A 13,437-nucleotide genomic window follows, 5' to 3' on the forward strand; every position below is an offset into this window, starting at 1 on the left:
TTAGTGACTAAAAGTCGATCTAGAGGCCTACATCGCTGAGGGAGCAATGGCGTCATTGCTGGCCAAGAGCGTCCTCACAGTGAACGCTGACCATGTGCCTACTGTGGGCCACTCACCCCATCCCATGTGGACTCTTTTATTTATTTATTTTAAAGATTTATTTATGCATACAAGAGCTGGAGTATAGGTCAGAGGTTTGGAGGGGGTGAGAGGATTCACCAGACACAGAGTGGGGAGCAGAACAGGCAGACTGACTGAAATACACTGCTGAGGGGAGCAGCGGGCAAGACAGGAGAGGTCTGCCGTGCATTGTGGGTATTTCTCTGACCGGCTGGGGATTGAACTCATGCTGCAGAGGCTACGGATTGCTTCATAGTGTGGTGCTTAACCCCTTGCTCCACCAGGGAAGCCCCAAGTGCAGAATTTTTTATTTAGGAATTCCTGCTGTGCTAGCCAAGAAGAAAAATGCGTAACAGTTATGGAGTATTTTCAAATCTATTACATGTGAAAAAAATCAACCTCTGAGAAAGGTCTTAACTATACCTCATTTATAAATGAGGAAAAGGGTTTTATGTTATTAGAAGTGCCAGAACAGGGATGTAAATCATGATTTGTTCTTTTTGAACCCTGTTTTTTCAAGTTTTTGCTTCCCTATTTTTCCTGTTGAGAGTGATGTTATTCCAATTCTAGATTTAATTTTCACTTTTATATTTTTTAAAAATATGCATACAAGAACTGGGGTACAGGCCAGAGATGTGGGGGGTGATAGGATCCAACAGAGACAGAGTGAGGAACAGAACAGGTAGATTGGAATACAATGCTGAGGGGAGCAGCAGGCGAGATAGGATAGGTCTGCCTCAACATGTGGGTTTCTCCCTGGCCGGCCAGCGATCAAACTCGTGCTGCAGAGGCTGCAGATTGCTTCATAGTACAGTGCTTAATCCCTTGCGCCTCCAGAGAGGCTCTACTTTTATAATTTTTAATGTGTTTTTCACAACAAAAACTACTCAGAGCATTGGGGTACTGGTAGTACAAAATATATGTCGTATATTTAAATGGAATTCCCAGATAATGAAAAATCTGAATCCGTGTGTATGCATACCCTGTTGGCTTATTGTAGATTATCCTCTGTTTTATTCCAAAGAGAAATTACTTTAGATATAATTTAAGAATTGCATAATAACTTGAGCACTTTTTCTCTGACAGGACAAGTTCAGAAAGAGATTGATTTAATTATGGGTCCCAGTGGGAAGCCTTCTTAGGACGACCAATGCAAAATGCCTTACACCAAGGCAGTTTTGCATGAAGTTTTAAGATTCTGTAATATTGTGCCATTAGGGATTTTCCATGCAACCTCTGAAGATGCAGTTGTACGTGGTTATAACATTCCTAAAGGCACAACGGTAATTACAAATCTTTATTCTGTACACTTGGATGAAAAATACTGGAGAGATCCAGAAATATTCTATCCTGAGTGATTTCTGGACAGCAGTGGACATTTTGCCAAGAAGGAAGCTTTGGTTCCTTTTTCTCTAGGTAAGAGAAATTTCCACAACATAATATAAGGACAAAGTATAATGTTGATTTATCATGTATAACATCTTAAGCATTTGTGTTGTAGAATTAAATAATCCAACTCTGAAAACATAGTTTTGATTCTTTTAAGAGAGAATGACTTAGAGTTAATACTTGTATCAACTCAAAGTAAGAATTTATCAACTACAGAGAAACTGTTAAGAAGCTCTGGCTTCATCTAAAGCTTTTTTTTGCTTAGGGATTTTTGACTTGTAATCAAAACTGGTAGAACTCAAAGTCAATAACAATAACATTATCAATTCCCAGAGAGGAGAGTGACATGTAATTTTAAGTAAAGCTAGAGTCTATAGCTCTCCCACTGTATTTTACTTGGGCTCCAAAGATGTTGCATCTGCTATCTGGAAGGGATCATGCTCAGCGAAATAAGCCAAAAAGAAAAAGAAAAATACCGGATGGTCTCACTCATAGCAGGAATCTAGAAAACTTAAATAAGGGACCAGAAAAATGAATAACTATAAGAAAGTGAAAATCAAAATCAACAAAAAACTATGAACCAGAGACACTTTTTGGGAGGTGAGGGGCTGGAGGGGAGGGATTGGGGTCAGAATGGGGGGGTTGCAATTGTATGGGGAATATAAAAATAAAATTTATTATTTAAAAAAATAAAAAATAAAAAAAATAAAACACACACACAAAAAAAAAAAAAACAGGGGAGGGAAGACCACAAGGGATGGTGAAGATGGATCACAGATGCCATGGTAGTGGGAGAATTATGTCAACAACACCTAAGGGGGGAAATAAAATACTGTCCAAAAATTAAAAAAAAAAAGGTACACAGATCACAGGAACTTATGGAAAAGGAGTTGTTCTTCTTCACTGGAGGATACACATTTAGTTCATTGAAATGAGCTTCTCCTGGATCTATAGAAAAAAAGGTCACACCTCAAATTAGATCTTTCATGACATATCTTGGGCTCTTTGGCAATATGCAAGGGAATTGGAGGGTGGGACTATAAAGCTTACAAAAGTCCATGACTTGACTGACAGAAGAAGGTAAAGAAATGGGTCTGGAAGCTGGAGTGATAGTTTCTATTCTTTGGGGTTTAAGAAAGTCCTATAATACGTGTAGCTTCTAACTTTCTTTAAATTCCAGATTACATGAATGGAATCCAATTAGACATTAATTTTGATAAATATTGTGGACTTGTAGAAACTATGATGTCTGCTTTTTCTATTTAGGGAGAAGACATTGTCTTGGAGAACAGCTGGCTCGGATGGAAATGTTCTTGTTTTTTACAGCATTGCTTCAGCGGTTTTACTTGCATTTCCCTCAGGAACTGGCTCCAAATCTGAAACCCAGGTTGGGAATGACGTTGCAACCTCAGCCCTACCTCATTTGTGCAGAAAGATGCTGAAAGTGCATGAATGTCTTGTGGAACAAGGTGATGTGTTTGCCTTACCCCTGAGCCTTATTTAATCTAATAGGTATATCATGTATATCATAATCTAATAAGTATGTTCAGACAAAACTCACAGTATCATAACTAAATTAATACAGTGTGCCTTTAAAATCACATTAAGGCAGCCCCCCCACCCCCCAATGGTGCAGGTGGTTGAAATGAGGCACTGTGAGGCTATCTGTAGCCAATGCAGGACAAGTTCGATCCCCAGCCAGGGAGGTGACCAACATGGCACTACAGACCTCTCCTGTCTCACCCGCTGCTCTCCTCAGTGTATTTTAGTGGATCTGCCTGTTCTGCTATCCACTCTGTCTCTGGTGAATCCTCTCACCTTCCTGCATCTCTGACCTGCACCCCAGCTCTTGTATGCATAAATAAATCGATCTTTAAAAAATAAAAAATAAAACCAGTTGACATCAAAAAGATTGAGATTCCTTATGAAAATCTATATTGTTAGTTTTCTTGGAGAAATATGAAGTTCTATCAATATTAAACTGGCATTTTGAGTAACAAAATATTGATGTTGAATTCTGGCTTTTTACATCATAGATATGCATGCACTACACCAAGTACACATCATTATTTACAATTTTTATCTGTCTTGTAGTAGGTATTAAATACGTGACGCTGCCCTTTAAATGTCTGAAGAAAACTCTCCCTTGGCTTCCGCTGTTAGTCTTTGCTACTGCAGGCTAAATATTCTAGCTCTTTATATGATTTGGTTCTCAACACTCCCTGGATCTCTTTTTAATTTACCACCATGTTCCTTTTAAAACATTTCATCTTGGGCCTCCCCAGTGGCGCAGCAGTTGAGCGCTGGGTTGCGAAGCTGCCCGCAGCCTCTGCAGCGCTGGTTTGATTCTTGGCTGCTCCCCAACCACCAGGGGAGGGTCCCACATGGTGTGCAGACCTCTCCTGCAGCCTGCTGCTCCCCTCAGCAATGTACTTCGGTCCTTCTGCCTGTTTTGTTCCCCGCTCTGGCTCTGATGACTTCTCTCACCCTCCTGTGCTTCTGACTGTACCCAGTGCTTGTATAAATAAATAAATAAAATTAAAAACAAACAAACAAACAAACAATCTTAGAACAAGTTAAAACATTTCATCTTGTGACGGGGTGGTGTCCAGGAGGGGGGCAACTTCCCCTCTCCCTGCCCTGTAACTATCTGACTATGTCAGAATGAAGTGGATGCAGATGGTATATTTTTAGAATACAAGTAAGCTACCCTCTGCCTTTTTTTTTTTTTAACTAGAAAAACAGTCTTATAGGTAATCGGCAACAGCTCCCAGGACTTGGTATCATTAGATTTCCTATTAAACCAGCCCTTCTCCATTTACCCTTTACTGAAATCAGTTATTTGAACTTAATAGCATATTTTGGTCTTAGATTACATCTTTTTAATGGTGGATTTTTTGTTTCTCTTTGAGTCTATCTGTGTGTTCATTCAGACTGCTTATATTGAAATAGCTATTAGGGAAAATAGACTGAGACAAAGCTTTAGCAACCAGATCCCTACTTGACAACTTCCCAGTGAAATTAATTGTGAATGTTCTCTGTAACAATTTTCCTTTAAAAAACAGGAAACCCTTGATACCAAATGCTGGCCTCCGTCCGTTTCCCTCAGTCAATATAAGGAAACAGAGTTAGAGGAGAAGTAAAGTAGTTTAATTTGCTGACAAATTGAGGAGGGCAGCAGACTCATGTCTGAAAGACCATGGCCCTGCTCTCCGGCAAAGGATAGGAGTATTTGTCCAGAGTTACAAGGGAGTAAAGAGGGAGAGGCAAGGGTCAGCATGTCCATGCTTGCAGCTTAAGTGTCTGGAGGTTTCGGTTGACACCAGCTTTCTTTTATTATCACCTGGTGGTCAGCAATTCAGGTTTTATCTTCCTGGTGATGCTCTTTTCCCTCGGGATGTAAGAAAACAATGGTAAGCCTAGATGGGGGGTGCATTGGTGAAGGAAATTTTATGGGGACTGCACCTGGGGGAGGAAGAGGGAGGAAGCAAACATTTAAAAATGAACAATGATGTGTGTATATATATATATATATATATATATATATATATATATAAAAGCCTAGAAGGTAAATAAAGGAAATGGGAGAACTTATCTGGTGGGACAGAGAGAAAAGTCCTTCATTGCTGTGTCACCCTCACTAGGAATTTTTACTAGGTGAGAAGCTTCTGAAGGAGAATTAAAGTGAGTAAGGGACCCTGCACTTGGGGACCATTTCCAAATTAAAATTGGTAATAACAGAATTTGTTGCTATTCTGTAAAGATACAGTTGAACATTGTAGACTGGCAGTATATGACAATAGTGCTAGCCTTTCTATTAACTCTAATTTTATCCTTTCTTGGAAGTCCTTGAGATGTTCTATTATATTATTTCATTCAGCTATAAATAATGACAGATTTGTTTCTTCCTTGACAATTACTATGGCTTTTATTTATTTTTCTTAATACTCTGGTGAGAACCCCCAGTAGAGTGCTAATGGAGAGTGATAGCATTCTTATTTGCTTAAAGAAACGATTCTAACCTTCCATCATCAAATGACCTTTATTCTACTTTGTTTTGTTTGTACCCCAAAACTTAAAATTCTTTTCATTCTAGGTTTGCCTCTTTATCTTCCTCCTTCATTTCCCTTCCATTGTCTTTCTCTTTTAAATGATGGAATATCTACTGATATTATCATCCTTTCCCCCCATTTAACTGGCTAATGTTTAATTACTTTCATCAATTTCCCATGGTAGTTCGCCCTTGAATTTCTTGCATAAAACTAACTTGGAGATTTGATCTAGGAATTTTGCATCTGAGTGAGGAATGAGATTGGTCTGTAATTTTTTCTTATACTTAGGTTCAATATCAAAATAATAGCTTATAGATTGGGTCAGATGGTATTCCTTCCTTGTATATAATCAGGAATATTTTGTATAAAATGGATATATTCAGTTCCTTGAGTTTGTATAATTTTCTAGTAAAAGCATCTTGACCTGGTTGGATTTTTTTTGTGGGTAGATTTTTAACCACTGATATAATTTCTTGATTGTTTATAATCTTACTTTGGTTTTCTAAATTTTGAGTGATTTTTGGTAACTTATGCTTTTCTGGCAGTTTTCCCTTTGTCTAAGTTTTGAGTTTATTAGAATAAAATTGTTAAACAGTCATCCTAATCTATACCTTTCTCATTCCTAATACCAATATTTGAACTTTCTCCCCCTTAAACAATTACACCAGTTTTGTCTTAGTTTTATTGTAACTTGGGTTTGGTGAGATCTTTGTTTTGTCTTTTATTTCCTTATTTTCATATTCTGTTTTTCCTACATTCTGTATCATATATAAAAATAAATATGTACATATGTATAGCAAATATACATATGTATGTATACATAAAATATACAACAGAAGCTTGTTTCTCACAGTTCAGGCCCTTGGAAGACTTAGGTCAGGTACTAGCCAGATCAGGTTTTTTTTTTTTAAGATTTATTTATTTATTTATGCATAGAAGAACTGGGGTGTAGGCCAGAGGTGGAGGGGTATATGGAAAAGGGGGGGAGAGAATACACCAGCAACAGAGTGGAGAGCAGAACAGGTGGGTGTACTGAAATACAGTGCTAAGGGGAGCAGCAGGCAAGACAGGAGAGGTCTGCTGCGCCATATGTGGGTTAGCTCCCTGGCCAGGGATTGAACTCATGCTGTAGTGATGATACTTAATTTCTAGGCCACCAAGGAGGCCATTCAGTTTTTGTCTTTCTCTGACTCAACTTGGCATAGGTTTCCTTTTTTTCAAATGTCTGAACAGTATTCCAGTGGCTGTAGATACTGTGTTTTATTTATCAATGCATCTAGCAAATGACAGTTTGTTTCCATGCTTTGGCTATTGAGAATAATGCTTCAGTGAACATAGGAATATACATATCTTTTTGAGTTGGTGTTTCTGTTTTCAAATAAATGCCCAGAAATGGAATTGCTGTGTCATATGGTAGTTAATATTTAAGCTTTTTTAAAAAGATTTATTTATTTATATACAAGAACCAGGGTACAGGCCAGGTGCATGGGAGGGTGAAAAGATTCACCAGAGACAGAGTGGGGAACAGAACAGGCAGACTGACGAAATACACTGCTGAGGGGAGCAGCGGGCAAGACAGGAGAGGTCTGCTTCACCATGTGGGAGTCTCGCTGGCCGGCCTGGATCGAACCCCCACTGCAGAGGCTGCAGACAGCTTCACAGTGAGACGTTCAACCGCCTGCGCCACCAGGGAGGCCCTAATATTTAAGTTTTTGAGGAACCTTCATATTTTTCATAGTGGCCCATACCAGTTTACATTCCTACCAACACTAAACATAGGTTCTCTTTTCTCTACGTCCTTGTCAAAACTTATTTCTTGTGTTTTTGATAACAGATTCTAACACGTGTGAAATGATATCTCATTGTGGTTAATTCCCAGTTGATTAGTCACGCTGAGCACCTTTTCATGTACCTATTAATTGGGAAAAAATGTCTGTTCAGATTCCCTGCCCTTTTTAAAATCATATTTATTTTCATATTTATTTTTACAAATGTCAGTATCGTAATATTTTTCCTAAATGACACAAGGCCCTTAAGTAGCTTAATTACTCTGTTAATATTTTTTTTCTGTTAATATTTTTAAGAATGGTTAACAGATCAGTATCACTATTATACCACCCGAGAGCTTTTAAGGAATTCTCACCCTTAAGGGGACCTACTTTTTAAAAACCCAACTCTTGCAACCTACTCAAGACTTAGTAAACACAATATGCATTTTAACCAGATCACCAAATTATTCATATGTACAATATAGCAAACTTTAGAAGCACTGCATTAACAATTCCGTTAAGATAAATTTACTGATGGGAAAAGCTCACTGTTTATCTAAAAATGTACTTTACCCTCATTTTCTGTAGTTGTCCTGATTAACTGTGTGTAGACAGTTTTTTCCTCTCAGAACTTAAAAGATAATGTAGAATCTTCTGGCTTCCATTGTTGATAATAAGTTTATCAGTCTTCTAGTCATTCCTTCCGGGTGATGTTTTATTATTTCTTACTGCTTGCTCATTTTTTACCACTCCATATTTCCTTAAATATTTCATACCTAGTTATACTGTTTTTGAAAATGCAGTGCAGCATCTATATATTTCTGCTATTCTCACGATTGTTCCTTGTATTTGGTGCTTTTTATTAGTCAGGGTCCTTCAGAGAGAGGAGCAATAGTATTTAAGGTGAGATATATATACACCCCTCACTCTCCATCCACATACAAAATCTACTTCTCTGCAACAGTCTATCTCAGTGAATGATACTGCCAGTATAAGTCAAAAATCTGAAAGTCACCATCACTTCTTTCTCACCACCATACCCAATTATTCTCCAGTACAAATTGATTGTAACTCTTTTTTTTTAATAGAGGCATGTTTTATTTATTTATTTTATTTGTTTGTTTTTGTTTATACAAGCACTGGGTACAGTCAGAAGCGTGGAAGGGTGAGAGAATTCACCAGAGCCAGAGCGGGGAGCAGAGCGGACAGAAGGACCGAAGTACACTGCTGAGGGGAGCAGCGGGCGGCAGGAGAGGTCTGCGCGCCATGTGGGACCCTCCTCCGGTGGCCGGGGAGCAGCCGGGGATCGAACCGGCGCCGGGGAGGCCGCTGGGCAGCTTAGCAACCCAGCGCTCAACCGATGCTCCACCAGGGAGGCCCTGATTCTAACTCTTATCTATTGAGTCCATTCTCTTTCCTGTTGCTTTACAGTCTATCCTAGGTATTTTCAAACTCTAGTAAATCCTATAAACACATCTCTTAGCAGTAGCTTTTTCTTTAAGGCTGAAAAACCACTGGGGTCTCCCTCTGCCAATGGCTGTGGCCTCTGACTCTGACTTCATAAAGAGCCACTGTGATGGCACCGGCAGGGCTGCCCTGACTGCAGCTGTGTCCTTAGAGCCAGGAAGCTTTGGGATAGTGACCTTTGGACTCTGATGGGGGGAGAGAGAGAGAGAGAGAGAGAGAGAGAGAGAGAGAGAGAGGAGCATGTTTTGGTGTATTTGGTTTTCTTTTGGTTTATTTATTTTTTTTTCTTATTGAGTTATTTGTTTTAGCTATTTATTTTATTTATCTTATTTTTATTTTTGTTTTTTCTTATTTTCCTTTATTTTTTTATTTGCTTATATATATTTTCTTTTTATTTCTTTGTTTTTTATTTTCCTTTATTGTTTTATTATATGCTTATTTTTTGCTTTTTGTTTTTTCTTTATTTTAATATTTTTTTATTTCAGTTTTTAGTTTTTTGATTTTTCTTTTTTGTGTGCACTCCCCCATTTTCCCTCCTGTTGTGATTTCGTTGTTTGTTCTTTTTTCCCCTTTGTTGTTTGTCTGTTTTTTTGTTTTAGTTTTTAGCTTCTAATTGTTTGTTCTCCTGTTGTTTGTTCTATTTGTCTTTGTTGTTGCTCCATGTTTTATTCTTAAATTTAGTGGTTAATTTGTAATTGGTTTGTTTTTGTCATATTTTTACATTTTTAGCTCATTTGTAATATTTTTGTTGGTGTGTTTTCATTCATTCTTTGTGTAGTTCATATTAGTATTGCTTGTAAAGTAGTGAAGTCAGTATTGCTGGTAGAGTTAAGTTAGCACTGTTAGTAGTTAGTGAGCTTAGTGAGTACTTTCTATTAATCTTCGATTAATAGTACATTTGTTAATATCGCAGGAGAGGTAGTTGTTAGCAAGGTAGCAAGGGCTGTGAGCATCGTCAGGGCTGTGAGCGTGGTCAGCACAGTCCCAGTCCACAACCTACCTGGCGCTCGCGACGCTGCGGGAGGGCGCCCACGCCCAGGTGGGGCTGGCGCTGCAGCGCTCAGGGCCACGCAGGTGGCGATCGAAACCATCCGCAAGGCCGAGCTGCACGACCTCGGTCCATGAGGCGGGTGCCTGGACAGCGTCGAGCTCTTGCAGGGCCTGGACACCCACGGGGAGGAGCTGCAGCTCGCCATGGAGTGCGCGGAGGGGCGACCTGCGGGCCTCCCTGAGCGCGCGGGGGCGCCTCCCGGAGAGAGCGAGGCCCGCCAGATACTCGGGCAGATCCTCCCGGCCCAGCCAAAGGCATCGCCCACCAGGATGTGAAGCCCGAGGACATTCTGCTGGGTCGAGCGCGGCACATAAAGCGGGAGGACGTCGGGCTCCACGTCCCGGGCGTCAGCGGCGCCTGGGCAGCTGCTGCGGCCGCGTGGAGCGCAGGGCCCCGAGCTCTTCCCCCACGCGCGGAACATCGGCCCCAGGTGGACGAGGGGAGCCCGGGCATCGCCCTCTTATCCAATGGTCGCCGGGACACTGCCCTTGAGGGGCACCCGCGTCGGGGAGCTCAGGGAGCGCGTCCCGGGCGGGTTCCTGTCCGGCCCGTCTACCTCTCGGTCCAGGGCCGGGACCTGCTGGACAAAACGCTGGCGCTTGAGCCCCGGAGACGCGGCCCCCGCGAGAGCCTCCGGCAGCACCGCTGGGGAGACGTGAGCCAGCGAGGGCCTCCTGCCCTCCGGGGAGCCGTCCCTCCGCCTCCGGGACCCGGCCACAATGAGAACCCCGGGACGCTGTGGGTACCAGACGGAGGACATTTGCGGGGTCACTGAACGGAGAATAGACGACGCTGTCCTGGGGACACCCCTGATCCTCCGCTCCAGGAACGAGGAAGAGGAGGCCTCTGAGGGGGCGCGGCGCCGTCTGCGAGCCCTTCCCTCACGATGTGCCCCGTGGTGACCGGGGTGCCGAGGAGAGTGTCCCCCGCAGCCTGAGTCTTCGGGGAGTAAGCAAAGGCAACACCGGGTTCCGCCCAGGAGCACACCACGGGCTAGGCCTCCTGCCAGAGGATTCCCGGGGAAACAGCACCACCTGCGTGCCAGGTCCCCTGCTGGACGACCCCCCGCGGCAGAGCAGCACTCCAGTGCCAGGCCCCCTGCTGGAGGACGCCCTGGAGAACAGCAGACCCTCCTCGCTAGGCCCCGGGCTGGAGGACGCCTGGGAGTACAGCGTCACCTCCATGCCAGGCCCCCAGCCAGAGGGGGAGGAGGAATCAGGACCAACACCATCAGTCCAGCCCCCCAGCCCTCCAGCACCACCCTAAGACCTCCCCCAAGAGGTAGCTGGCACCTCCAGCACCATAACAATGCACTGGCCCCATTAGGAGGAACCAGCCAGGAAAAAAAAAAGGCAGACAAGGTGGGAGGGCCAGAGCCAGGAGGATCCTAAATTCCATCTGGAGATTTTGCTTCTGTGCCCACCATTCGGACCCCACAACAAGACAAAGAACATCTACTGCCACACCCAGCAGAAACTCCCTCCCCTCCACCCGAAAGCTCAGCCGCCCAGTGGCCATGGTGAACCGGAGCACACCAGGGGAGGGTGCAAGGCTCTGGAGAGGGCTCAGGGGCTGGACCCAGTCAGAGGCCCAGCATGAGACGCACAGGACTGCAGCACAGAAGTCTGGGCAGCACCGATGGCCCTGGAACACAGACGTCCCTGGAGCAGAGCAGGTGAAGGGCCAGGGGAGCAACGGAGCTGGTGAAACACCTGGAGGGGAGCAAAGTGGGTGGGGGGGGGCGTGGAGGGTTTGGGGAGAGTTGAGCAGGTGCAGGGCCCCGGGAGGGATGTGGGGCTGTGTGGGCAGAGCCTCCAGAGGCCACAGGGCCAGAGGTGGGGAACCTGGGGCCTTGCTTCCCCATCTTAGGCTCTGTCATGTGAGGGCCACCCCGCTCCCTTGCTGGGAGAGCCCTGCTGTTGACCCCTGGGCACAGGGATGGCATAGAGAATGCAGGACCTCTTCCGTCTGAGTGGCATTGTCATTGACTGACATCCACCACGGTAGCAAGTCCCCCTGGATCAGGCCCCTTTTAAAACTGAAATTCCAAGTTGGAGAATCACTCACCTGCCAGCTAGTGGCGGCTCCTAGGGCCTTCTGGTTTCCTTCTAAGCCTTGTAAAATCAGGTCTGTGCAGCACTCACCGGGGGATTTCGTTGGCAAAAGGGCTTCCTAAACAGGTAACTGCTTGGGCTTTATTGACTCTTCCATGCAGGTCCTTGGTGGTGCAAGGAGGCAGCTGCTGATGGACAGACTGGCTCCCCACTGCAGGGGGGGCCTCCAGGGGACCTGCTCTGCCTGTGCTGGGGCATGGAGGCATCTGAATTCACTTTCTCTGCCTGCAGGAGACAGTCAGAAATGGATTGTTTTGTTAACATGTCTATCCCATAAAACATTAAATCATTGTTTGACACCAACTGCATTTGCTTCTCATGTATGAATGCACCCACACTCCAACATATGGGTCATCAGATACCTGTATTTGCTTGAAAATTTTAGAAAGCATTTAGAAAATCTTAGAAAAGTCAGATGGGTCACATGGTGATATCACGGTGACATAAGATAGTGAAACAGACCTACCAGTGAGTATGTCATTAACTATTTGCACTGAGGTCTTACTATGCCTAATCTTCCATTTAACATACTACTTTTTAAAAATTGTTGAGATACTATTGGTTTACAATACTGTGTATGTTTTACAGCATGGGGTCACACCTCTGCAACACATTATCACACCACACCCACCATCAAGGCACCAGTAATCCTCTACCATAGTCCACTGACATTCCCTCCCTTTCTGGCAGCCTTAGTTCTGCAGTCAGAGTTCAAGGATTTGTTATGGATTATTTTTGTCTGTTTATGTTCTTTGCTTATATTTCTTTATTGCCACATGAGTAAAATCATCCAGTATTTGTCTTTCTCATTTTGATCTATTTTGCTTAGCATAATCTCCATTTCCATCCAGAAGAGATAGAATGCTTTATGAATTTGCCTGTCCTCATTATGCAGGGGACATACTTACCTCTCTGCATCATTCCAATTTGTGATACCTAAAGTGAGCACCATAGTATGTTATTTGTACGATCATCATAAAATCTGAACATCACTTCTGGATTAAAATTCTTTCAATTGTTCCCCATTTCCCTTAGGAATAAAAATTTAAGTGGCATGTGATGCTTTCTTGTAAAGATTTATTCATGCATACAAGAACCAGGGTAAAGGCCAGATGTACGGGAGGGTGAGAGGATTCACAAGAGACAGAGCAGGGAGCAGAACAGGCAGACTGACTGAAATACACTGCTGAGGGGAGCAGCGGGCGAGACAGCAGAGTGCTCAACCACCTACACCACTAGGGTGGCCCATGTGATGCTTTATAAGTCCTTCATTCACCACCATTCTCTACCACTTCCTCCTGTTCTCTGTTCTAGTCACTGTTAATATTATTTGGCTCCTTCAGTGTGGAGACTGTGGCATCTATCTCTTCCCCTGTTTTCTACACATACTGATCTTCTCCCTCACCAGACAGTCATCTCTGAGGTACTTCATAATCCTTCAGTTCTCAGCATAAAATTCACCTGCCACTAAAAAG

At 43.2% G+C, this 13,437-nt stretch overlaps 1 pseudogene across 1 annotated transcript; it reads left to right on the forward strand.

Moving 5' to 3' along the window:
* The first annotated feature begins 465 nt into the window (after positions 1-465).
* LOC311170639 (vitamin D 25-hydroxylase-like) lies at positions 466-2,951 on the forward strand (annotated as a pseudogene). The gene is made up of 3 exons: positions 466-469; positions 1,207-1,536; positions 2,776-2,951. The product of its transcript is annotated as a vitamin D 25-hydroxylase-like (transcript).
* The last annotated feature ends 10,486 nt before the right edge of the window (positions 2,952-13,437 follow it).

The sequence above is a fragment of the Talpa europaea genome, assembly GCF_964194135.1.
Source record: "Talpa europaea genome assembly, chromosome: 5".
Taxonomy (NCBI): Eukaryota; Metazoa; Chordata; class Mammalia; order Eulipotyphla; family Talpidae; genus Talpa; species Talpa europaea.